The following is a 26,557-nucleotide window of genomic DNA, read 5'->3' on the forward strand; positions in this document are numbered from 1 at the left end:
AGGCCCCTCATGGCCACCAACTGTGGCCACCTGCACCTGCCGTGAAATCAGCCTGGCCCAGTGGCCCTAGGACCTGAGAACTGAGTGCCCTGCAGCTTATAAACTAACAAAATTGGCTGAGCAAGAACTTGCCTGAAGGGTTGGGCAGGGGGTGTCCGAGCTCTGGGTGGACGTGGGGCACCTTGTCACTAATTTGTAGCTTGGTCACTTAGGTTCACCCACCGCAGCCCCAACCTACAGCCCGACCCACCCAAAGGAGGAAGAAATAAGAAGGCAAGTGTGAGGAAAGCATTTTACAGCTCTTTAATAACTGTTTTGCTAGGTTCTGTTTCTTCTGTTCAAAGTATGTTATAAAAATATTCTGCAATTAAAGAAAGAAAAAAAAAACAGGAAAGTCCTTTTAAAAACAGGTTTGAGGTAAAGAACAGGTTGATCCTATCAGCTCGGGGAAAACACCTCCCGCAGCAAAAGTCCGTGACCAGCTGTGTTTGCACTCGCTGGGGAGAGGGAGGGGGCAGCGAGGTCACGGGGGATGGCGCCCCGAGGTCTGAGGGCAGCTCTCTGTCCTGTCCCTCCAGCGCTGTCACTAGGAGCCAGAGTCACTCACACCACAGCTTCCATCCTCCGTGATCTGGTCTGCACAAGCACTCCATCCCGCAGTTAGTCCAGCCCTGCAAACGGAGCCCAAGTCAGGACGGACCCAACCTGGCCTTTCAGGACCCGGCCTCTGCAGGTAAATCCTGCCTTTCACCTCCTGCCACCCTTCTCCAAGATGTCTGTGGGACATGGCTACTGCGAACTCCTGTTGGAGGAGAAATGGCCTAGACATACAGGGGATTCTGTTCTTATCCTCAACTCCTCTCTCCCAACTCCTGAAAGAGGGTGATGGTCCCTGCACAGAGCCCTGGGACCTGCAGTGACTTCTCTGGAGGAGTATCCTTCCCCACCACACTGATTTGGCCACCCAGTGACTTGCCTAGGGCAGCGGCAGGTGGGAGCAGGTGCGTTCAGAGCCAGCGTTGGTTCCTGCCAGCTCTCTCATTCTTTTCCCTTCCCTGAGAAAGGCATGACCCACACTGGGGCTGCTCTCTCAGTCAGGGGCCCAGACTGAGAAGACATGTGGGGCAGAGCCCAGAGGACCACAGCCACCAACATGTAACACACCTGCGGGATAAACTGCTATGTTTTAAGACACAGAGATGAGGGGCGGTTTGTTCCTGCGGCCTTAACTAGCAAAAGCTGACGGACATAGGCCTTGTCCTCCTCCGAGTCCTCCACAGTAATGTCTCTTCTCCGCTTGCCTCAAGCCTGTAGCCAGAGAATCCTGCTCTGCTCCCCTTGTTTTGGGCAGAGTCCTCGCTTTACCTGCGATCCCGCTCAGGTCCAACTGTGAGTCTTGTCTGTTGCCCAGCTTGGGTGGTCTAGCCTGTGACCCTCAGCAATAGGGCAATTTACCCCTGTAAACCCCACAGCCCCTCAGATAAACTACCCAGTCACACCGTTGGCTAATTTCCCACCTCCCTTGGGCTCACATGGACACTCCTGGAGCCCATGCACACAGCAGAGACTCCAGGGCAGCTGGAGAAACTGACCTAACACCTTCTTCAGGCTCCACATTTCTTCTGATGTGGCCACCCATAGGCTGGTGCTGGAGTAGACTTCAAGGTGACCGCTCACCCCCCAGGAGGTGGAGCAAGGACCCTCCACCCTCAGCATCCCCTCAGCCAGACCGGCACGTGGGCCTCTCACCCCCTGCCACCCTTACCCTGCTTCCTCCATGGTCCCTCGTGGGGAAGGAGTGGCCCTGCACTTCCTGTTTGCCATTACCTGAGCCCTCGCTACCTGGGGAGTGATAAACTTTGTGATCTCATCAGCCAAGCCTGGACTTCCATATGCTACCGGAGGATCTCTGTCAACAATCCCCGTATTTCCGCAAAGCCTGGACTTCCATACCGTCATCTCCATAACGAGGTCAAAAAAGTCAGCTTGGAGTCCCGAGGATGACCACTTCCCACCCCTTCCCTGTGGCAATGTCTGATGGCTCATCCTCTGAGACGGCAGCTGCAAGAAAACGTGATTGAAAGGGTGATTTTAAAAAGGAATCTGTTCAAATAGTTAAGATGGTAAATTTTGCTATGTGTTTTTACCACAATTTAAAAAAAAGAAACCAGTTCAAATTCAATATATTTTGCCAGTTGGTTTCCCCCTCACGTCACCTAAACCCATCTGCAGGGAAGATGCGAAGCAGAGTGGGGGCACCAGTTAGCACCTAAGTATTCTCTTCTCTTCAGGGTCACTCCTGTGGTGTTCCTGTTTTTCCTTCTTCAGGATTCTCAGAGCTACTACTATCTGCGTTCTCCTGAGGAGGGGAAGGGCGCTTCACTCTACCCAGCCTACTGGGAGAGGGCTTAAGAGTGGCCCTGTCCATCTCATGTGACCTTCTGGCCCCAGACCCCAATAAAATCCTCAAATATTCACCTTGCCACGGATACATGGAGTTCAAGAGCCTTGACATATACACTAATGTGCTCAGTGTCATTCAGGAACCAGGTTGGCTGCATAGAACAGAAAAACCAAATAACAGGGGCTTAAACAAAATAGGAGCTCATTTGTCTCACATAATGAGGAGATCAAACATTAAAAATTCAGGGCAGTCTAGCATCCCCATGACGTTCTCCAGGTCCCAGGCTCATTCTAGCTTTCTCCTCTGCTACTATAGGATGTTGACTTTAAATTCACGGTCACAAAATAGTTGCTGGAGTCAGCACCATCACACCCACAGTCCAGGCAAGAGGGAGGGCCAAGGGCTTTTGTGTACACACTGGCTGAATGTCCCCACCCTTTCAAGGAGTTTTCATGGAAGCCCAATCTAACTTCTGCTTATACCTCATTGTCCAGAACTGCATCATGTGGCTGCCCCTAGCTTCAGATGGGGCTGGGAAATGTAGCATTTTAGCTGGGCCAATTGCCAACCCCCAAGAAAGTCAAGATTCTAAGTAGACAGGAAGACGGGGAGAGGGGAGAGCTGGTCAGGAATCGGCAGCCCCGTCACTCATTCCTAATACCAAAGGTTCCATTAGAAATCCTGAGGCTGGCGGCTCCACACTTGGTCTTCCCTCTCTCCTGTCTCACTTGTGTCTGGCTCCCCTCCCCCGCCCGCCCCCCACCCCCCACCCCCCCCCCCGCCATGATAAACCCCTCTGCAAATAGAGATGGCATTTTATTGCTGTTTTTGCTGCTCTCTCTTCTCCTGCTCCAACCTTCCAATCCTGCTGTGCCAGCTCAATAAATATACCTAAAAAAGAAAAGAAATTGCTCTGGCTATTGGCCACGTAAGCCTGTGACAAGTTTCCCATTCCTTCCTTGAATCCCTATTCTAACCAGGGGTTGTCATTTCACATTTCACAAACGTTTCTAGTAACTCCTTCACTCAGTTGTAACCTCCTGAGAGTCTGGCAGCGCCCCATCTGGTGACCTTCACCAGGGATCACTTAAATGAATTGGGGAGTCTATCTGACCCGGGTTCCAGTGGTTATCAGTAACCACAACAATAGTAATTTGATCTCTGTGATGCTGGAGAGTTTCCATAAGCTCCTTCAGCCACGTTATCTCACTTGGTCTTCTAAATAAGTCTTTTAAGTAAGTGAGCTGCTGTAATTATGCCTTTTTTACAGATGATGAAATGGACGCTCAGTGAAGGTACATGACTTGCCCAAAGGCAGGCGACGAATGTTTGGACTGGCACTGAAATGGAGGTCTTTTGACTTCAAGTCTAGACTTTTCCATTCAACTTTAGGCCTCAATTCCCTCACTTTCAAAATGAAGAAATGAATTTTGATGATTTCTAATGAAGTGCTGTCCAGTAGAAACAGAATCCGTGCCCCATATGTAATTTTACGTTTTCCAGTCTTCACTTTTTTTAAAAAGGAGAACGCAACAGGTGAAATTGATTTTAATAATAAAAGATCTTATTTAATTCAAAATATTATAATTTCAACATGCAATCATGATAAAAATTATTAATAAGATATTTCACATTCTTTTTTTCGTTTTTTTTTTTTTTTTTGCCTTTGCATTCAGTGTGTTTATCACACTTCGGCACATCTCAATTCAGACCAACCACATTTCAGGTGCTCAAAAACCACGTGTGGCCAGCGGCCACCCTATTGGAAAGTTCAGCTTTAATGTTTGAAAGGAAAATTTAGCTTTAAAATTAAGCTCTGAAATTATTTCATGACCAATAATTTTAGAAATTATCTAAAATAACTATTTTCTACACATTCTTGCAGCAAAGAACTGTCTCCAGCGACCATCCCCAGTAGAAAAGTGGTTTTTGCTTCGATCCATCACAAAGCACCACTGCCATCTGGTGGCAGGATCTTGAATTGCAAGCAAATTCCCCAAGATTAAATACGCTCTAGGAAAGTGATTCTCAAAGCGTGTTCTACTGATAACCTCCAATTTACCATGCGAGCTTCTTTAAAATGCACATTGCTGGGTCCCATTGAATCTGAATCTCCAGGATAGACTACAAACACCCACATTTCAAATAAATTTCCCAAGTGATCTTCATGCATACTCAAATTTGAAAATCATTGATCTAAAGAACATGCCTACATGGTGCAACCACAGAGAACTCAGAGACAGTCAGTATCAAGGGCGGACTCATTTTTCTGTGATGCTGCTCTGATATTTCGAAGACTGCTGCTTTCTCTTTGTAGTCTGATGGGTTCTATGGAGTTGTGTTGTTTCTAAATAGGAAAAAAAAACAACATGCCGTCCACTTAACACACACGGAAGGTTGAAAAAATCCATAAGCCGCTTTAAAAAGACTTAAAGAAAGTTTACATGCCCCCCACATTGAACTCTGTTAATAGATAGACAGATGACAGATGATAGATATCTCACGGCCACACGTGATCCAGCCTTGGTGGCCCCTCCAGCACCTTCTCTCACCCCCACTCCCTTCACACCCTGTGATCCAGCTCGCAGCCCTCCCCTGCCTCTGAGACTTGACGATGCCATTCCCTCCGTCTGGAACACACTCCCCAGCCTCTGCCCCCCATGACAACTCTCCCCTCAGGATGCAGCATCATCGATTTAGGAACCCACCTGGGGAGCCCTCTAGGCTCAACTAGGTACCCTCATAGCAATTGTCTGTTTAGTGTCTGACTTTCCCACATAACTATAAGCTGCTAGAGAGCAAGAGGGTGTCTCTTTTCTCTGTATCTCCACGACTGAGCAAAAACTCTGCCACAAAGCAGGCATTTTTAAGTATTTGCTGAGTGGATAAATGTTTTCTAAGGCAACAAGTAGTCTGATTTTTAAATTCATAATAATAGTGCTAATGCATCTGGAAGAGACCAACAAAGGTAGCCCTCCACAGTGTATGCATCTACCACATTCAAAGGCATGGCAGCTTCACCTGACAGCTGTAATGGTGGCACTTTGGGCCTGTGACTGGCTGAGCAGGAGCCTTGGGGTGGAGTGGTAAGGGGGCAGTGGTTTGGACACTACGAGGGGAGTGAGGCAGGGAGGGGTGCAGGCAGAGGGTAGGAACAGAGCAACCTGGGAATGTCCTCACCACCTCCCAGGAATGGAGCCATTTCCCCAGAGGACAGAGGCCTGTCACATCTCGCCCGGCTAATCTGACAGAAGCCAGCTGCAGCGCTCACTGGGGCTGCCCCCGGGAAGGCATGCTCAGGCTGGGGACCACATGCTGCTGTTTGCCCCCAGGGACAGGGGCACGGGGGGACGGTAATTGACTTGTCTCCCAAATTTATTTACTAATCCCTAGCTGCACCATTTGATGTGGTTTTCAGGAGGCACGCCGTTGAAATCTGCCTGCTCCCCCCGCCCCAGGCGTGAACATTTGCGCGTGCTCTGTGCTGCCTCCAAGGAGGTGGATGGGCCAGGGCTCCACAGCAGCCCCAAGGAAGACTGCACGCTGGCAGGGGCCTGGAAAGGTGCCCAGCGCACAGGCAAGCAGCCAACTGAGGAGCGGGCTCCCGGCAGAGGGGCTGGCTGCCCCCAGCTCAGGCAGCCAGTGTGTGAGAAGCCCGTGGGACAGCTTGCTCAGGAAGCCTGAGGTCCCAGCCACGTCCTGGGATGATGCAGGGTACACATCGCGACCAGTCTCGGCTTCCCAGCTGTGAAAAGGAGAAGAAGGCGACTGCTGATGGCAGTTCACAAGGCTGTGCAAGAAGATCAAGTGTGACAAGGGGCAGGAAAATGCTGTCACAAAAAGGCTACCCATGACCCGGGGAACTCACACGCAGAGGGGTATTCCTAATGGGCAGTGGTGCGGATCTCAGAGGGCTGGGTTGAAGCCACTGAGATGCTCTACGTTATGCTTTCCCAATTTTCCATGTTTCTTACAATTTAGCATAAGTGAGTTTATAACCTGGGAAACAGTACAATAAACAAAAGATGGGAGGTTCATGGACCAGAGATGGAACATGTGCCTAAACTTGCATCCTGCAGGAGGCAAGCCCTTGTGGCTGAATCCCAAGAAGCAGGGTGGTTACAGGGTGGAGGGAGGCAGGGGGTCCTCCTTCTACCTTGATGGAGCCAGAAGGGAGCCCCCAAATGGAGGGACAGGGTAGTCTTCAGGGTAAGGAAGGGTAGGGTTGCTCACTCGGACCCCAGCCAGAAGAAACGGGAGTCAGGCCCCCACCATTCTCCGTCATTAACCCACCTTCAGCCTTTGCAGGATCAACACAGGTGACCTCTATTTATCTGGTGTGCAGGGAGCAGTGTGGCTCCCAATCCCCCAGACCCTCTCCAAGGAGAGACTCCACCCCGTTCCAAGACGGAGGAGGGAGGAAGGAGTGACAGCCCCAGAAGAGGGGAGTCGACTGCAGAGGTCAGGCATCCTTGAAGCTCCTTCATACCCACCTGCCCTGGCCCTAGGAATGTGTCTGTGTGCAGCCCAGGCAGGGTTCAGAGCTGAGGATGCGGGCTGGGCCCAGCCGCCCCTGATCCCAAGGAGGCAGGAACAGCTGCTCCAGAGCAGCATGTGCTATCCAGGCCCCAGGCCAGCTGCCCGGCCCCTCACCACAACCTTGGCTCCCCCGCTCACTCCCATCGCCCCTCTGGAGAGAGAGCTAATAAGGAAGGAAATGTTCAAAGTTCTCAAAGTGGAAGGCAAGCCAGGGTCCTGGGAATCCTCAAACTGAGAAGAGACAGATGCACATGCACAGACACTTGCCCTTTGAAATCTTAGGCGAACTGGCCCAAATCCTGTGCTTAAACTTTCCCTACACGTCTTTGCCTCTGAACGCTGCCTCCCACTGAAGAGTTCAGTGGGCAGATCCGAGGTCCCAGTTCCCCACGGAATCCACCGCTTTCCTCCACTCACCCACCAAAGGACCACTCACACAAGGCAGGTGTGCGTGGAGCAGACCCCGCTGAAGGTCGGGCTGACGGAGAGCTCTGCAGCCCCCTTGGCTCTGCCATCTGCAGCCTTTCAAAGCCTCCCGGCTTCCCATTTTTCAGTCCCATCCCCTCAAGGCTGCCTCCAGAGAAATGGATTCTTTTCACTTTGTTTCCCAGATGACTTTTTTCTTCCTCCATCCCAACTCTGCTTCCTGCATCTCTGTCCACCTTCAAAGTCCACTCTCCTGCTCCGCTAAAGCGTGGGCTGGGCCCTCTCCCCCAGGCCCTGCCCCTCAGCTCCACGGAGACATTAGCAGAAGCTCTGAGACTGCTAAGTCTCCCTCTTTCCCCCGCCTCCTCCCACACACCCACACCCATCAGACTCCGCAAGCCCCTCAGAAGGGAAGAATTCCAGTCAATTTCCAATCTTAAGACATTCCAGGCCCACACCAAGGAATCTTTTCTTTTTACATTCACCTCAGGTGCAAAATTCAAGGGACGTCCAGACAAGGACGTCAATGCAGGCAAGACAAATCATATTTTAATGCAATATTTTTAAAAGTCAAAACTAATGTAAAATGTCCATGATGGACGGGTGAAATATCCAATTTTTAAATAAAGATAGGATCAGTATTGCTGATTTTTCCTTTTGCCTCAGGCTCCAAAATGGTGGAGCCCAGCACAGCATTGACGCCACTCCAAGATGAAATCATCCCAGGCAGGAAGGCACTCCTCGAAAGTGCCAGGAGGATGAAGTAATGCACAGCCCAGAGCAGATCGAAGAAGACTCTGCCACCAGCCACATGATGATTTTTGCAGGGGCTTGAGCAGTCTGTGCCTGGCCATCCAGGGCAGTGGTACTCGTGAAGGAAAGAGCTCGGGTTCCCTCATCAGCCCAGAAAGCATCTAGAATCTGGAACGCCATAGGCCACGTGGCCAGATGAGGGGTGTACACTCCCGCTTCCATGGGCACCCGGAGAGGGAGAGGCAGCAGGCTAGGGGAATGAAAACGGAGGCTGAGGAAGGGGACAGGGAGGGAGAGAATCAGGAGGCAGGGCAGGCAGCAGCTGCCTTTCCTCCCTGCACACCTGCCTGCAGAACCCAGCTGGGCTGGGCCAAATAAGACACTGAGGACTCATGTCAACTGCCAGAGCCACCTCCATTCCCCCAGGGCCACCAGGATGCCTCGGGGAAAGGACACCTGGCTCTGGAGACCACGTTACAGAAGGGGTAGGCACCAGAGGCTGAGCAAGCCATCAGTTAAGGGGACCATGGCTAAGGAGCCCCCACAGTCTGGCCCATGTGGCAGGCTAGGGCCCAGGAGGACAGGAGCCCAGCTCCTGGCCCACATGATTCAGTGAGTCTCAGGCTCCTGCATGCACGGCCTCCCAGGGATCCTATCGTCACACCTGCCAGAGAGGTTCACCTTCCCCAGCTTGGAAAAATCCAAGCCAGCTCCTGACTCTGCCTCTCACAGACTGAAATCATCTTTGTCTCCAGAAGGGAAGCCTGTGTCTGCTCAGCCAGACCAGAGAAGAGGCTGGACTCCTGCCCCCCTCACCCTGGGACTTTCCCAAGGGCAAGAGCTGCCCCCATCTCCAGGCCAGGGTCATTTTCCAGGATGTTCTCTCTGCCTTCCCTCACAATTTCAGGCAGCACTGAGGTCAGAAGGGGTCAAGGTGGCTGCAGTTCCAGCCTGCAGAACCCAGGAGACAGTGGAGAGAGATAAGGTGGAGTCATGGCCCCAGCCCCAACCACACTCCAACAGGGCTGCACGGGGTGTGTGGGGGCTTGGGGGGACAGCCAAGCCAGTGTCCACCCAGCCCTACCCCAGCTGATGCGGTCCTCTGGTGAGGACAGTTTCAGCTGGCTATGCAACTGTTTCTGGAGTTCTGTCTGCACCTGAGCTGTGCCTACATTCACATTTATTCACTCAACAACATAGGCGCCCACCACATGCCAGGCCCCAGGCCCATGCAAGCCGGGCTGTGTGCACACTCACACTGGTTATACATACACAGACCACATTGTGCACACCCAGGCTGAGTGGTGTCCCGCATCCCCTTACATGACTGCCCAGAGCTCACACTCACGTTCATGCCCAGCCTGGGCCACATAGACATTCACATACTCACCTAGACTGGCTGTGTTCACACTCAAGGTCTCCCTTGGTCTCCCACTCTGTCGCTTGGGGTAACACCCACTCCCTGTGACAAATACCACTTTTGGGTACCAGTAGATGAGATACCCAGAGGCCCACTGCAGAGGCCAGGGCCACTCTGGGCAGGGTGGCAAGGGAAGGGCTGGCCCTGGGCTGGGTTGAGTCCTAGCCTCTGTACCCCAGGCCCATCTGCTTCCACTGGCCTGTGGTTGAGGAGCTGTCTCAGGCTGGCAGTGTTCCCAGGTCAGCAGAATCCAAACACAGAAACAAGACCTCAAGAATGGACAAGTGTCACAAAATGCGAAGTCGATTCAGTTCTGCCCCCTTCGCTCCCCAGGCCTCAGCCACTTACCCACTCATAGCCCCAGGCTTCCTCACCCCAATCACCTCTGCCTCCACTCTCTTCTGGTCTCGCAGCCTCTGTCCTCACCCACCTTATGACCTGATCACCTGGGCCCCAAACCCTAAAACTCTCACTTGTATCAGGTCACCCCCCACCCCAAGGATCTTCACTAGCTCCCCACTGCCTAAGGATGAACTCTGGCGGGCATTCAAAGCCACCTTGGACAGGAGCTGACTGCTTCATCTCCCTCTTCTCCCTTCCCAAATTCCCGCTGGACCAGCGTCGGCACTGTCATTCCGTAAAGGCCATACCCTTTTCCATATCTGCATCTTTTACAAAACTTCTCCTCTTCTCAGAATGTCCTGTTTCCCTCCAAATCTTCCCCCCGCTTCGGGGCCCAGTTAAACCTCCGCCTCCTCCAAGAAGCCTTTCCTGATGGCCACAGTCCCCAGGGATCGCTCCTCTCTGCACTATATGCTTCCCCCACCCCCCGTCACCATGATACACTCTCCTTCTTGTCCCCTGTTGGGGATTTGCCCTTCCCTGATAGATTCCAAGCTCCTCTGGGGTCATATCTGGGCCACTTCCTCTTCCCTGCTTGTTGCCCCCTTCTCCCCGGCACAGAGCTGGGCACACCGGCCCGGAGGCTCTGAGGAAGGCCCTGCAGGGCTCTGTCAGCCCTAGCCCACTCCAGTCACACGAGTTGGTGTGATTTTCTGTCCCTGGAATGGTTTGTCCCTGGCCAGCCAAGCTCCCTCTTCCAAAGGCAGCCACTGTCGGCCAGGTCTTCACGGCTCCCTGTCAGGCCAGGGCCTGCTCTGCTGGGCGGGAACCGAGCACATTCCTTCAGAATTAAACAAGGTCCCACGGGCTCCAGGCTCCCCAGCATGACGATGATCCTGTTTGCTTTTGGAAGTAGTTTCCGCCCTGCCCCGGGAGTGAGGCCCACTTGGTTCCAAAGGAAAGTTCTCTGGTCTCCGGGGGCAGAGACCTTGACAGCCACAGGGGAGGGTGAAGGGTCACATCTGGGGCCATATGGAAGCCTGATTCAAGGCCCAAGACTCTACCCTAAGCCACCTCATGCACAGTGTGCATCCTGCCATTTGTCTGGAGTGCACAGACACAAACACACACAAACACACAGGCATAAACACACACACGTGCACAGACATGCAGGTAAACACACATGCAAACACATGTAAACACACACATGATTCAAGACACAAACTTGCGTGTTAACACGTACCAGACATGAATCGTGCATATGTACACATATGCACGGGCACAAATACATGTGTAGACACAGAGGGGCATATGCGCACAAACACATGTATAAATACAGACCTGCACAGACACATACACAAGCACACACTGGCAAATATTCGCACACACCTGCTGTGGCCCCAACTGACCCAGAGGTGAGCTGGGTGGCCTGCCCTCCCCTCCCCTCGCAGGCAGGGCTGAATCTCCAGCAAAGGCTCCTGTCTCCACTCCCAGAGCAGTGTCAGGAAGGGGCGAAGACATGATCCGAAGCACAGCAAGACCATTTTCCACAGTTCACCTTCAAACAGCCTCGGCCCCTCTTTAGCAAAGACAACACAAAAGTGTTCCAGGCCTGCTGCGCCCACCTATGGCCCAGTGTAGCGAGAGAAACAGCGGGGGAGGGAGGGAGGGAAGGATGGAGAGGCCCAGCTGCCGCACATCTCCGGGATTCTGGAACATGGTGACCGCAGCTGTCCTTGTCTGCTAGTTGGATGGCAATGTGGGAAGGCCTTCAAAAGTGTCCCCCCCAAAAATGTGCTCAATACTTGGATGCTGTCTGCCTGCCAGTCTGGGAACTGAGAACGTCAGTGTCCTGCCTTCTGGAACAGTGGGAGGGGGCAGAAGTAGAGGAGAGGTCAGGGGAAGCTCTCATCTACCATCCTGCAGCCCAGCAGGGCCAGCAGGGTCTAGGGTGTGAAGCAAGTAGCCACAGGACAGAGCGACAAGCTCGGGCAGCCACACTCATTGTGTACTCTCTGTGCAGAGCCAAGAAAACGGCCTTACTCTCAGCTTTCAAGTCACATGGGCTTGGTTCCAATCTTGCTTTTCCACTTACCAGCCACGGGACTTGGGGCAAGTCGCTTAACCTGGGCCTGTGTTTGCATATCCCTGAAACGAGAGTGACAGTATTTGCCTCACAGGCAAGCTGTAGGGACTGAAGGTGGTGGGCTGGGCAAGGGAGCCTGGCACGAGCATGCATTTCAGCCTACATTTGATTGAGTCAGAACTTTGGCATCTGGGGAACCATGACTTGGGAGTTAAAAATTCAGCCCTGGGAGACGGCAGGGGAATGGCATCTCTCTGTTTCTAGGTCGTGGGTCCTTAGTGATTCATGCGCTTCTCTGGGACAATCTGAGGTGGCTGAGGAGCCTTGTTAGCTCTCTGCTCTCCCACTACAGGGCCTAGTTCTCAGAAGCCCCCATGGGTCTCACAGGGGAAACAGACAAGCCACGAGGACACTGTCGTGCTCCTAGCTCCCAGTGCTCACCCACAGGCTGCAGGTCAGCTCTGGGAGGAAAGGCAGAGTCCCCTTCTCAGCCCCAGCCAGGAGCCCTGACCCCCACGGCCCCAGTGGCCCCTCTGCAACTCTCCTGGCCTCACTGACTCCCCTCCCTCTTCCTTCTCTTCACCCAACCACCCCTGTACCAGCCGGCCCCTGAATTTGGGGATATCAGGAACCCAGATGGCCCTGTGCACAGACCAATGAGATAGGCAACGAGATAGAGCTCTCTAGCAGAGGTCGTGGGTTCCAGAAGTGTCTTGAGCAGGGAGGAAGATGGGGTGGTCATGCCAGCTTTGGCCTTAGGGCTCCCAGGCTGTTTCTGGATGATCAGAACAGAAACAGACCACTCGTCCTATTTCCTTCATAGACTGGGCAAGCTTTAAGAGTAGGTTCTATCAATGTTTGAAGGAACATGGTCATTACAAGACCAAGAGAGGCCATAGTCACATGACTAGCCCAGTCTGCAAGGCTGTTGGAGTCACATGACCCCCCTCCCTAAACTCAGTCCACCAAATTATGACAGTCACGTGACCCTGCTAACCCAGGTCACACGCCCCATCCAAGCGAGACCTGAGCCCTGGACAGTCACGTGGCCGGCCACTGCCAGGCCAAATATATGGCGCCTGTGTAGAAAAAGATGTTCCTTTCTTGAGATACTTTCTTTCCTTCAGTCAGGAAATTATCCTAAGATAGTGTTAGAATAAGAACTTTATACTGCCATCTGCAGGAAGTCTGCCATAAGAAATGCACAAATTGCCCACCTTTGGAGTCAACAAAATTGTTATAAAAATACGAAAAAGATTGCCGAATAATAAAAGTACCTATGATACGAATAGCACCTCTTTCAGGGTGGTGCCCTTGTGCAATCCTGTGTGGCCCCACATGTGGCCTCCATCATCCTTGTCACGGGCTGAATTGGGTCCCCTAAAATTCATACGTTGGAGCCCTAACCCCCACCACCTTAGAAAGTGACCGGATTTGAAGACAGGGTCTTTAAAAAGGTAATTAAGCTAAAATGCGGCCCTTTGGGTGGGGCCTAACCCAATCCGACTGGTGTCCTTGTGAGAAGAGCTTTGGACCCAGAGAGTCACCAGGGATGCACACGCGCAGAGAGGTGACCATGAGAAGAGGGAGCACGAGGCTGGCCACCTGCAAGCCAAGGAGAGAGGGCTCAGAGAAACCAAACCTCTTGGGTGGCACCTTGCTCTTGGACTGCTAGCTTCTAGAATCAGGAGAAAATACAGTTCTGCTGTTTAAGCCACCTAGTCAGTGGTACTTTGCTGTGGCAGCCCGAGCTGACTAAGGCAGCCCCTTCCTCAGTACTGTAATTGCCCCATTCCCTCATCTCCAAGACAGACACAGGGCCTCCCTCAGAATAACCCCCTGGGAGAGAGGACCATTGATGGCACATGGCGGGATCATACCTTCATGTTGGACAAGCACTGGGGCGTGTTCCACAGGCCACAGTCCTCTAACAATCCTGGCACAGGGTGACCTGGAAACGTGCGGGGTCCTCCAGGGACAGCTCCCCACCACCCACCTAACACAGAACAATGGCCCCATGAAGGATGTGCCCCGTGCCTCCAAGCTGGGCCCCGTGCAGAGCAACTCCGGCTGCCCTCCGCCTCCAGGAGGCAGGCCATGCACGCAAAGCCTCCATTCACTTGGCCCCCAAGCCCCTGTGATGGGAGGAGAGGCCCACAGTGTCTGAGGCTGAGCGAGACCACGTCCACCTCCCCTTCAATCAAGCAGGGAAGGTGTCCTGGAGGAGAGAGGGGTCGCAATCTCGGTAAAGGGAGGGTGTGAGAGGCTGCGTGGCAGCCATTAGGGCCATCTTCTCCATCAGCCCCAGCAGGCACAGGGCCCAGGGCCCACGGTTCTTTAAGGGGCTCCCCAAAATGTTTTCATTTCTTTTTAAATGAGAAGATAAAAACAAATATAATAATATAATGAATATATAATAATAAATCCAGCCTTGATTACATTCCTCTTTATACCAGCACAGTCATAAAGCAAGATTTTTAATATTTTTTTATGGAGGAAGAGTCCCACAAAAGCAAAAGTTCCTAGGCCCCCAAAAGTCAGAATGCAGCCCCGGGCACTCAGGGTGCAGCGGGGCATCCAGTGCTGGGGTCTGGACTAGAGTAGGGGCACGCTGTCTCTCTCTTCAAGGGTCTGAAATGTAAGCCTCTCAGGACAGGCTGCCTTCAGCAGGTCCCAGAACCTCACTGCCCCTCCCAAAGCTGGAACGACAACAGCCCTACATTCAGCAAAACCCACCCTGGAGGCCACTGGGCCAAGCAACAGAGAGGTGGGTGGGCCTCAAGCCAGGATCAATGCAGGGGCTTGGCTAGGGGCTGCGGCTGCCCCAAGTGTCTCCCCTTGGTGCTGGAGAAGGTCTTGCTGGCGTGTCCCTTTCGGAGACTCATGTCCATCTGGAGCACACAACTCCTTCCTTCCAGGCCAGCCAGTCTGCACTCAGCTGGTTGCAATTGCAGCCCCTTGGGCTGGGGTTTCACTTTCAACGGTTACTTATGGGAAACACAAGGTGGCCTGAAATCCACTCAAATTCCTCCTTCGTGAAGCAATGGTTCTGGGAGGGAGGGGAGGACCCTGGCACCCTAAAGAGGGGTGGGGGAGATGAAGGTGGCGAGCATCCACAGAACCAGAGCCATCCTTGCACAAGAGAGTACCCTCAGTGAGCACAGGCACCCTCTCAGGGGGCCGTGAGGAGCCCTCCTTGGAGAGATGACACAGTCATGCAATGGAATTCTATGCAGCGTCGAAAATAAATGAGCCAGAGTAACACATGTCCACACCCTGGACTCCCATAAACATGTCAAGAGGAAAAAAACTAATTGCACAAGAATACAAATTAGAATTACACTATTTCTACAGTTTAAAAGCATGCAAAACAGCTCTGTAAACACTTCAAGAAAACTTTCATATATAGTAAAAAGTTAAAGCAATTCATGAGATTGAAAAATATCAAGTATAGGACAGCGGTTACCCATGGGAGGGGATGGGGTGCAGGGGAAGCAAGGTGCTCACGGAAGGCTTTGATGGGATTTGTCATTTTATTTCTCAAATGGTTTGTGTTCATTATATCACTCTTTGTTTCTGCATATCGAATGAGTTTATAATAATAGTATTTTTAGGAGAATGAGAGCTGAAGAGTGTGAAAGATTTCAGAAAATTTTCCAGCTTCGCCTCCAGTATCCCCCAGCTCCAAAGTCTTCAAGGAGCTTTCCGATGACTCGGGGGCTCTTGGAGCAACACCCACGGGGAGAGAAAGCCCTTACAGCCGAGCCTGGGCCCCTCACCTCCCCCTATTGCACGCGGGGATGAGGGTGGGAAGGGCTGGCGAGGCACCCCAGGACACCTCTCGCTGCCCCAGAGCAGGGCTTGGCACTCAGTGAGGGTGACAGCAAGCACCTATGAAGTCTCCACTGTGCTTGAGGCTGGAGTGAGGGGATGTACCCCGAGATTTCTGCCTGAGATCCCAGAGCTCTACTGTCACCCTATAGACAGCCAGCCCAATCCTCACACACCCCAGACCCTCCTTCCCTCCATACAGGTCTCACAGATAAACGAGGGGCTCCATACATCTCTGCTGGCCCAGAACCCAGGCGTGGACCACAGCTACAGCCACAAACCACAAAGCCACCCAGAGTGGGCCAGGGCACAGCCATCGCCTGATTCTGCTCCAACTCCTCCGAGAACTAGGAGTCTAGGCCTAGGCCCCGCTCCTTTCCTGCCTCCAGCAGCAGAAGTGGTTCCTCAGAGCGGCCTGGCTGAAGACTCATTCTCCAACATGCCAGCCTGGCCTGGCCTGGAGCCCAGCTGCTCCCCACAACATCTCCAAAGGTCTGCATTTTTAAAACTTTAAGCATTCAGAGATATCGGGGGACTTATGTTGTCACTGTGGGCAGTTCTGCAAGAAGGTGGGGCAGGACCAGGGGTGGGGGCAGGATTCCAACAGCCCAGCCAACGGCACCCATGAGCCAGGCTATAGAAGATTCTAGGCTAGGAGATGGGCTCCAGCCTCAAGGCTTGAGTGGCCCTTGGCCTGCAGTGCCCTGCCTCTCACCTGCCACCAGAAGCTGGGATGAAGGTACAGCAAGAGTTTCCTTTGCCCCAGGGGTCTTCTGCCTGCCTGGTTCCCTGCTGCCAGGGATTTGGTCTTGCTCATTCATTCAACAAACGTATATTAAACACCTGCTATGTGCCTTGTGCCTTGCCAGTCACCGGGGAGCTGGTAGTGAAGCAACAGTCCCATCCTTGCTCTAAAAGATGTGTCAAACTGAGCTATGGCAGCAGCCAGCAGCAGAGTCATTGTCAGAGAACCTGGAGGCCACTTAGAGGCTAGAGATCAACTGGCCAGACCCTTCTACAGACAAGGGACTGACACCCAGGAGGTGACATCATTGCCTAAGGTCACATGCTAATAAAGTGCAGAGCTGAGATGCAAGCTCTTTCCACATCACTAGATGATCTCAGAAGCCCCAGCCACCCTGAGACCATTGTGAGTGTCCCCCCTGAGCTTGGCGATCATTGCCAGGCTGTCCTTGGGGAGCCAGGCTGAGCCCAGAATCCCAGTGCCACCTGGAGGCTACACATGGGGAGAAGCTGAGCCCATACTCACCATGCCATGTCCCAGGCCCAAAGCTGTGCACCCCCTCCTTCCAGCCTGGGAAAACAGGGCAAACCCCGAGATTTCATGATCTTCCCCCAAAACTCAATGACTCTCTTGTATCCCCTCTCTCTGTGGAGGCCCCACATCCCCGCATTGCACAAACAAGAAACCTGGAAGCTGTCCTGGACATCCATCCATCACCTGCCTGGATAAGGCACCCTGACCCAGGGCGGCCACTGCCTGTCCTCCCTGGCCAGGCTGCCCGAGGCCAAGAGGCCATCCAGAGGACCATGCTGTGAAAGAACAGGGGTGTGTGTCCCTCCCTGGAGAAAAAGCAAATCTATGCTACTCCATGACAAGTTAGGCTAAACACCCAGCTATCAGGAAATGGGCTAGGTGTTCGACTTGTTAGCACAGGGGTGAGCCCGCACAGCACCTGATGCACGGATTCCTAAATTTGTTCAGGGCTGAGGGCCCGGAAGTCTTGGTGCACATCTCCAAACATGCAGAACGACAGCTCCACCACATTTCACAACAGCAGAGGAGCAAACTAGCCACAACGGGCCAGCACACATGTTTTGCTTGGCCCACAGCATGTTTTAAATTGGAATTTGTTGCCAACACGTAACATTAGGAGAGTTCACAGAAAAGTCCAGATTTGAAAATAGAAAAACTGGCTTCTCTGGGCTGGCATTCCCCTATTGCAACCCCTTCCTGCCGAGAAGGGGGTCGCCCCTGTGGATGGGATGGAGCACGTGCTCTCCTATAGCCGTGGTCCCCACCACTCCACACTGCTCCCCAACCCTGCAGCCCAGTGCCACTTTCCATCTCTCCTGGGTTTGGCCTCTTCTCTCCTTACATGATGTTCCGGGTCTCTGTGGACAGTGGAGTTTGTGAATCCTCAATTTAGGACCTGAGAACAATTTTGCCAGTGAGAAAATTTGGCTCCATGATGTGTGTGCTCAGCAGGATGGCCCTTTCCCTGGCCTGCAGCAGCCAAGGTGGGAGGTGAGAGCAACATCCTTAGAAAAGAGAGCTTGGGTGTGGAGATAACCCCAAGGCCACAGCGAGAGAAGACTGCTTCGTACAACTTACAGTCAAGCGGGAGGGAAAGGCTATGGGAGCCTAACGTTCAGACAGCTCTGCTGGTTAGAGACGGAGGCAATTGATCATTGAAGCTAGTGAGGGCTGTGAGCTGGCGTTTCTCTTTTTAGACTCTAAAGTAAGTCTCTTTCCATAGTACAAGATCATCCCCTCGGTTCTTCTGTCCCAACCCCTGGACTCAAAGCTGCCCCCTTCTTCCTATTCACAGTGCCACAGGAGAGGGAAGGAATGGCTTGGACTTATGACCCACACGACGACTGAGCCTGCCCCAAAGATTTCCAAGCAGACCTGGCTGGGAGGCTCACTCACCACTGAGGGACAGGACGGCCACCAGCCTAGAAACAAATTCAACTGCAAGAAGGAGTTTGAAAGGCCAGGGTGCCCAGAGGGAGGGAAGAAACTGGAAAGAGGAGGAACGGAGGGGCTCTGGGGGTGGAGGCCAAGGAAACACCACTCCCAGGCCTGATCTGAATACAGGGCATTCGAAGGAGATCATTAGATCTAAGGGGCAAATCTCGACCTTTCAAATGCCTCTCCTCTCCACCACCCCCGGCTCTGCCCAGTTTGAATTCCCTCACTGGACACCAGAGTATAGAACTGATTGACATCCTCATGCTCATCACCTTCCTCCCACTTGCACACACCCCAGCCAAAGAGAAAAGCAGGCCCCTAGGTCAATTCACTTAGGTCACAGGGAGACAAAGGGTTGACCATGAATGTCACCTGGCCAGAGAAACCTTGAGATGGATGGACGGATGGCTTCCCCTGACTGCCCCACCTCACAGCCAGGTTATGGATGCCCGACAAAATCACCATCTCAATAGCTCCAGTCCATAAACACAAGCTTTCAAGAAAGCACAATTGTCTATTTATCTCTGTTTACACAAATGTCAACTTATAGTTCGGCAGGCAACAATGGCTTAATGAAATCCAGTTGGAGGAAAACTGAAGATGGAGAAACCAAACTCTGAATGTTATCCTGCAAATTGAGACAACGCAGCCAAGATTTGGACTGAGCTCTGTGAAGACATCTTGTTTCAGCTAATAAGTGCCACTGTCCCTCAGGCACTTGGCTTGGGAGCCACCGCCCTAATATGCCATTACTACTGCTGGGCCATTTAGGTATGATAAGAAAGACATCTGCCATCAGGGCTGTCCCCTCCATGCCAGTTGGCCACGGGCACCCGGAGCTTTTCCAACAGTGGGAGGGGTCTGATGGAGCCTTCCAGACTCTCCTGTTCAGCCCAGATTGGTTCATTGACTGGCCAGGGTCAGAGTGACAATCTATGGGGTGAGACTGAGTACCACAGAGACCACCAGGCAATTCCCCAGCCCATCAGGGCCTCTTTTTGCTTCTGGCAGACCCCAAGCACTCAGCCTGACTCCTGACCCCCCTCCCCACCCCCCACTTCTTGGTTCCTTTTCTCAGAAATCTGGTTGTGCAGCAGGAAATGTCTTCTCAGACTCCCGCCTTTCTTACAGCATCCCGAAACAAGCCCACAGAGCATCCTTTTCACTCCAAAGGTTTACTGCCAGTACTGAAGGAAAACAGAGCGGGAACGATAAAATTAACAAGCGCGGACGGGCCGGCTGTGTAGGCAGCCTTCCTCCGCCAGTTTTCAGTTACAGTCCCCGGGCCAGGGCTAAGCCTCCCATTGCCCTGAAGCCAATCACCCCCCTTTTAACCTTTGCCCTCCTCCCCTGCTTCCTCAAATCTCCTCCTCCAGGCCTTTAACTGCCAACAACCTACTTTCCCAACTTTGATTTATCTCCATCAGAGGGAATGCAAAGTTAATCCAGGCCCACCCCCAAGACCTTTTGAAAAAGTAACCCAAACACACCCAGGCAGAACTCTTAGATTCTGGGGCAAACACTTGAACCCACACAGTCTCAGACAGACAGGGGCACAAAGACACACATCCACACACTCAGAGACAAAGCAAGGGCCCACACCAGACACTCTGCACACTCCCTCACACTCAGACAGACCCACTGACCTGTTCAGGCGCACACGCCAGAAGCCTGCCGTGCACTGCGAGCCATTTGGAGTTTCTTTTGAGGAAAGACACTTTGCTCCAAAGAAGGCTCCTGACAGGGCCATTTTTTCAGAGTAGCTGGATAAATTGCTTTTGTGCAAAAATAAACACAAGTGAACTGCATTAGCTGAGCGAGTGACACATTAGTTACAGATGCGGGGCCTGTCAGAAGATTGAGGGAACAGCTTTTATTGGGGAAGGGCTGAGAGACTCATAAATAACCGGCTGGCAATCTCACATAAACATTTGTGCGTTCACATAAACACCGCCTACCACAAACGCTGGCCTGGCTGCCAGCACGGCCTGGAAGAGCCCTCTCCCCCTGTCCCCAGAGAGGCAGGGAGGTGGGGGAAGGGTCACAGGCGTCTTTTCTCCCATAGTCCCAACTCCCTGGACTCGTGCTTGCTCGCTAGCTCATGCGCTGTGGGGTGGAGGGAAAGGTCCAGGCTCCATCCTAAACGTCTGCCAGAGAATGAGACTCGAGGTCTAGCCCCAATGGGATGACTGGTTCACTTTCCTTCTTTGACATAGAAAAGGAGAACAGGAGAGAATCGGGGATGTAATTGCACTGGGGGCTGGGTTATTGAATTAAGCCAAGTAAGGAATTTTACAAGAGCTTGGAAATGCCTCCTGGATACAACTCCAGTGGTCCCCATCGGAATCATGGGAAAAGTGGGATGAGGGCAGCGCCACCTTCACTCCAAGGACAAAGGCTACAGAAAGTGGCACCAGCCTTGTCCATCTATCCAGGGCACAGGGAGGCTGGGCTTCCTCCCATTGGCTCTTGGGGATGCCCTTGCCTTGAGCTCTGGGATTCTGTCCTCTGAGTCAAACACCTCAGAGCCACATAGCTGGTCCCATAAAGAAGGGTAAAGCAGGCGTGTGAGCCGACCCAAGTCTGTCCCCTCTGCTTCTCCTATGGTGCCCGCCAAGCTAACAAGAACCTGGTACCCTCATCCGCCAAATCTCTCCCAAGCAAAATCCACTCTCTAGAAAGGATCTGACGCACTTATTTGCCCTGAGGTATTAGAAATAGTGGCAGTATGTGTTTCATTCTTATCGCTCTTCTTCCTCTCTGTCACAAATGCTTAAGGCCCAGAGACAAAGCATGAAGTGGCAGGATTTAAAGCAAATGGCTAACGCTCAAAACTTTTGTCGAATTTTTGGATCAGCAAAGAGGAGGCAAAAGTTGAGATCATTTCAGAGAAAAGAGTACGGAGAGAAAGGAGAGAATGTTTGCTGGTCCCAAGATCGCATTATGATGATCAGTTTCATAACCAGCTCCATCTCCCACAGCTCAACAACTTTCCATTGGCCTCCACGTTCCACCATACAAAAGGCCAAAATCCTTAAACTGAGTGGCCTTTTCCTATACCCATCATATTTCTTGATCTAGTCCCACTCACCCTTCACCCTGATTTCCCTCACTGCCCCTCAGGCACCTTAGGGTCCATGCACAACGAACTCATTTTTCTCCTGCTCATCCATGCGTTACAATGTTGCACTTTCCCTCACACCAACTCCTCTTCTGAGAAGGCCTTTTCCTTCCCGTTCTGCAGGTCCACATCTAACCCATGCTGCTAGACCCAATTCAAAAACCATTTCATCTCTCCCTCCTTTGAACTCTGGGAGAACTTTTCAGTACTTTGCTGCTGACTTCCCTTCTTGTTCCAAGTTACTTGTATATCTGGTCCATCTCCCTAGAGATTTTAAGCTCTCAGATCTATGTCATGTTAATCTTTCAGGTTCTCCTCCCTCCCAAACCCTAGCCAATATGTGGGAAATGGTAGGGGTGTTGAATCCACAAAGGAAGATGGTGATGGTGTCTGAATTCATGGTTGTCATCGTGGTAAGGACATAGTGGTGGGATGGTGAGGAGGGAGATGGTGGCAGTGGTGGAAACTGGCCAACAAATGTTCCCCTGGGCAGCCTCCCTTTTAGCTTTCACTTTGCAGTTCCACAATAAGCAGAGCTGTTGTTGGTTTGGAAGAGAAATTAAGATGCCAGGCAGGTACAGCCAGCCAAGCACCATAGCTCTATTGAATCAAACTCGGCCCTCTGGGCCCTTGTTTCCCGTCAACAAATGAAATGCTTTAGGAAAAAATACAAAGCACAGCCCTGGATAGAAATATTGAAGGCTCTTTGGCCAGGACATCCCTCAGGAGGGAACACAATGTAGCCATAATTTATTGCATTCGATATTTTCACTTCCAATCTTATTTTTATAGACATTATTTCATAGGCTGCAGCTTAAACACAAACGGAAAAGATTCTGGCTTTGTAATAAGAGAAGGTTTACAGCGGGCCAGCCCAACGCTCTGTGTCTGTGTGTGAGTAAATGCACACTAGCATGTCCTTAGTTGGGGGCAGGGAGATGCCTTTATTATGTGTTTGGACTTTGATCCAACAGTTCTGCCTTCATCTCTCCCCTTGGCCAGGGCCACCGGATGTTCCCAAGGGGAGGAAGTGACAAAGACCATAGTGGGCCAAGGCGGAGGAGCGATGGGCCAGCCTCTGAAATGCATTCCTGGCTCTGGCTGAATCTGCCATTCCTTGGGTCTGCAAAGGGCCTTGACCCAGGGCTAGGGTCTCAACCCCAAAGGGCAGAGTCGAAAGGAAGTGGACACTATTTTGGGGACGGGGGTGAGGGGTGGGAGGAGGAGGCTAGAAAACTGAGCTCATACTGCCTGTAAGGCCTTTTGATCTCTCTTCCCTCCACGAAGTATCACAGGTAGTTTCACGTCAATAAACATTCTTAAAAACATGACCTGGCTTTTGATGTTCACAATCTGGATGCACTAAGTTTTGTTTAACCAACCTCATTTAGGTTAGGGAGGGAGAGAGTGCGTGTAGGAGTGGAGAGGAGGCGAGAGGGCTATGGAGAGATCTAAGAGGAAAAGGAGAAAGCGAGAGAGAGACAGCGAAGAAGGATGGGAGGAAGCATTGCCCAGACCAGAGCAGGGGATCAGCCATGTCTTGGTCCAGGTGTGGCCCCCACACATCCATAGACTCACTGCGGGTGGGCAGCAGGCCCAGTGGAGCTTGGGGAGGCAGCCTTGAAGACATGCCGTCCTGCCTCCCTCTTCTTGCCTCTTAGGGTTAGTTTTCAGCAGACTCTAAGAAGCCTTGGGAACGTGTGTCAGGACATACTGGGGACTTGGGCTGATGGGGGAGCGGGAAGAAGGAGCAGCAGCTACATTCAGCGGGGAGGGGCAGTGGAAAGTGAATGCAGGAAGCGGAGAACTGGAGTGGGGCTCCTGTGGGACCTTGGGAAGGTAATCTGTCCTACTTGCCAAGCTTCTGGGGGATTCCAAGTGGAGGAGCAGCTGTGTAAAGTGAAATGTTATGAGAGGTCATCCACAGGGGTCCCCAACCACGAAGAGCCTGCCAGTAGAGCTCTGGGGGAGGGGGCTGGCCCCTCTCATTGCCTGGTGGAAATAGTGTCTTTGATGTTTATTGTGCAGACATTTCTATTGTGCCCAATCGCAGTGGTATGATCCTGGGGGAGCTGTCCTTGGGGGATCCCTGAGTGTTCAAATAGACCCGAGAAAATGGTGATCTGCACCTAGAAAGAATTCTGCCTTCATTGGGCCCAATCATTTCTGCCCTGCTGCTGATTGTCACACCTGCACCAGGGTCTTGGCAAGGGACTGAAGGTTTTGAAACAGGAGTGGGTGAAGAATCTGCATCAGGCAGCGGCCAGGATCAGGAAGATAGTGCCTGCCACCTGGGCTGCTTGAGAAATCCGGCCCAGGTGCCCAGCACAATAAACTACGAAACTGAATTTTGCAAAAGGTTGTAACTTGGGGTGGAGGGAACATTGTGTTCTGGCCACCTCCCTTCCTTGGGGGGACCATGCATGCTTCCCCCACCCCCAAACTCTAGGAGTCCTGGTGGGCCATCTGTCAATCACAAGGCTCCCCAACCGTCACCCCTAAAAACAAAGTTTGAGCCTTATATCTCTGCCCTTGGACTTCCCAGTCGTGGGAGCCAATATATTCCCTTTTTGCTTAAGTCTGTTTGAATTGGTCTTCCATCACTTGTAGCTGACAATGTCTCAACGGATACACCAGGCTAACAACCGAGTGAAATATATTTCAAACCAAAGAACTAAATCAGAGTGAGAATGAGTCTTCCAAGGGTCAGAGTTCCGTAGAACTTCAGGAAAGAGGCCTCTGCCAGGTCTGTAAGGACGGCTGGAAACAGTAACGCCCTTAGAAGTAGGCAAGCGGGGCCCCTGCTCTGAGCCCCACACTTTAGACAACCCATGTTTCACACCCACACGCACACGCATGCACATGCACAATTAAAGAACACAAGGATACCTCTGGCCTTCAGCGCTCAGCACTAGCGCATCCACTCTCCCGGGTAACACCAGTCAGAGCCCAAGGAAACGCTTCTCCACAACGTTCATGTCATGTCTTTGAATCAAAAGGAGACTGTGTCTAAACACTATAAAAACTTGTGGATTGTCCCGCTACTGACATCAGAGATGGGCCCTGCTCTGGAGTGTAGTGAGGACTGAGTCGTGGAAGCACGTAGGGAAGAAAAGAGACAGACTAATTAATCAAATTCTTCCTGTCAGCAAGAATGCAACAGAAGTGGCAGGTCCCAATAGTGGCCAACACGCACTTTCAGGCTTATCTTTATGGTTCTAGAAGTACTCACAAATTAGCCAAGTAGTTGCTACAATTGTACACGGGAGCTGAGGAACATTTTCCAGTATAAACAATTTATAATTCTCCTACATTTGCACATGTGCAGGTCAAGAGGTAACATGCATGAAGTAGGATACTGATTCTTTAGAGTGGCAACTAGACAGACACGACATAATGCTAGAACTGTGACTGATTTTATTTTTATAAAAATTTTTACTAAGATTTAATTAAATTTTCAAAACAAGTTAAAAATTCAGCATTATGTAAAATTTTTTTTGAGGAAGATTGGCCCTGAGCTAACATCTGTTGCCAATCTTCCTCTTTTTGCTTGAGGAAGATTGTCGCTGAGCTAACATCTGTGCCAGTCTTCCTCTACTCTATGTGGGATGCTGCTACAGAGTGGCTTGACGAATGTGCTAGGTCCCCGCCCGGGATCCCAACCTGTGAACGCTGGGCCCCCAAGGCAGAGCGCATAAACTTCACCACTACGCCACTGGGTGGGCCCTGATTTAAATTTTGTATGTATTAGATACAATGTATTAGTTATACTGTTAGTTATATTTGCCTTTTAATTTTAAGAGATAATTTAAAATATTTGAAAGAAAAATAAGTTGTTAATTTATATAAAAAGTAATTTGAAATGTTTACCTTTTATAATTTAATTTGCATTTTTTATTAAAATAAATGTAATTTTTGTACTGTTTCAGTTATCTGTTGCTGCATAATAGATCCCAAAACTTAGTGGCTTAAAATAGATTGTTTTTCTCTCCCACAGTTCTGTGGATTGACTGGCTGGGTGGATTGATGTGGTTGGGGTCGGGGGGCTCTCTTGTATGGCTGCAGCTAAATGCTGTCAAGGTCTAGAGTCAAATGCAAGTTTAGCTGGACTGTCCATCCAAGACGGCAGCATCCATGTTTCACATCTGGTGCTCAGCTGGGACGGCTGGAACAGGTGAAGTCTGGCTGACTGTATTGTTTTCTCCTGTGAGTTTTCCACATGGCTAGCTTGGCCCCCTCATAGCATGGCAGTCTCAAGAGGAGTCAGACTCCTTACACGATGGCTGGCTTGTCCCAGAGCCAGCATTCTAAGAGACCTGGGTGGAAGCCAAAAGCCTTCCTATGACCAATCCTCAGAAAATCACGCAGCATCACTGTTGTTGCTTTGTATTGGCCAAAAGTGAGTCACAGGGACAGCCCAGACCCAAGAGACAAGACTGTGCCAGGTCATGAATACCGGGAGATGTGGTACACTGGGGGCTAACTTTGAAGACTAGCTACCATAGTTCTGCCCACTGGCCCCCAATGAATCACGTCCCTCACACCTTCAAAATACACCCACCCTCCAAGACCCCCAAAATCTCATCCGTGAAGTCATCAGGCTTAGGCTCCAAATCTAGGACCCCAACATCTACACCAGATCCCATGCAGAGGAGGCCTCTGAGTGATGGGTGCTTGGAGATGGTTCCTCTCGATTTGAAGACCTGTGGACTAAAGAGACAACTTATCTTCCCACCAAACCCAACACACCACCAGGAGGTAGGCACTGGATAACTGCAATAGACACTCTCACCCAAAAAGGAGGAGAAACATGTGCAAACTAATTCTGAAATCAAGCCAATTCTTTTATTACAGCCTGGTCCTGCTCTCTGGGAGTGGCTGTCCATGGCTGTTGGCTCCACAGTCCGAGTCATCCTTCC

The 26,557-nt window shown here is 51.6% G+C and overlaps 1 long non-coding RNA gene across 5 annotated transcripts in view; it reads right to left on the reverse strand.

Moving 5' to 3' along the window:
* Positions 1-265: 265 nt before the first annotated feature.
* Positions 266-26,557, reverse strand: part of LOC106826370 (uncharacterized) — a 52,689-nt gene continuing 26,397 nt past the window's right edge. The window contains exons 1-6 of one of the 5 annotated variants that reach the window (XR_011504074.1): positions 20,164-23,861; positions 4,618-6,149; positions 3,261-3,295; positions 2,479-2,555; positions 1,954-2,061; positions 266-671 (exon numbers count right to left, since the gene is read on the reverse strand). This is a non-coding gene — a long non-coding RNA (uncharacterized lncRNA). Of the gene's footprint in view, positions 672-1,953; positions 2,062-2,478; positions 3,148-3,260; positions 3,296-4,617; positions 6,150-20,163; positions 23,862-26,557 lie in introns of those variants that run through there. The other 4 variants (XR_011504072.1, XR_006529019.2, XR_011504073.1 and 1 more) reach the window with 4 other exon arrangements.

Source organism: Equus asinus, chromosome 6 (assembly GCF_041296235.1).
Source record: "Equus asinus isolate D_3611 breed Donkey chromosome 6, EquAss-T2T_v2, whole genome shotgun sequence".
Taxonomy (NCBI): Eukaryota; Metazoa; Chordata; class Mammalia; order Perissodactyla; family Equidae; genus Equus; species Equus asinus.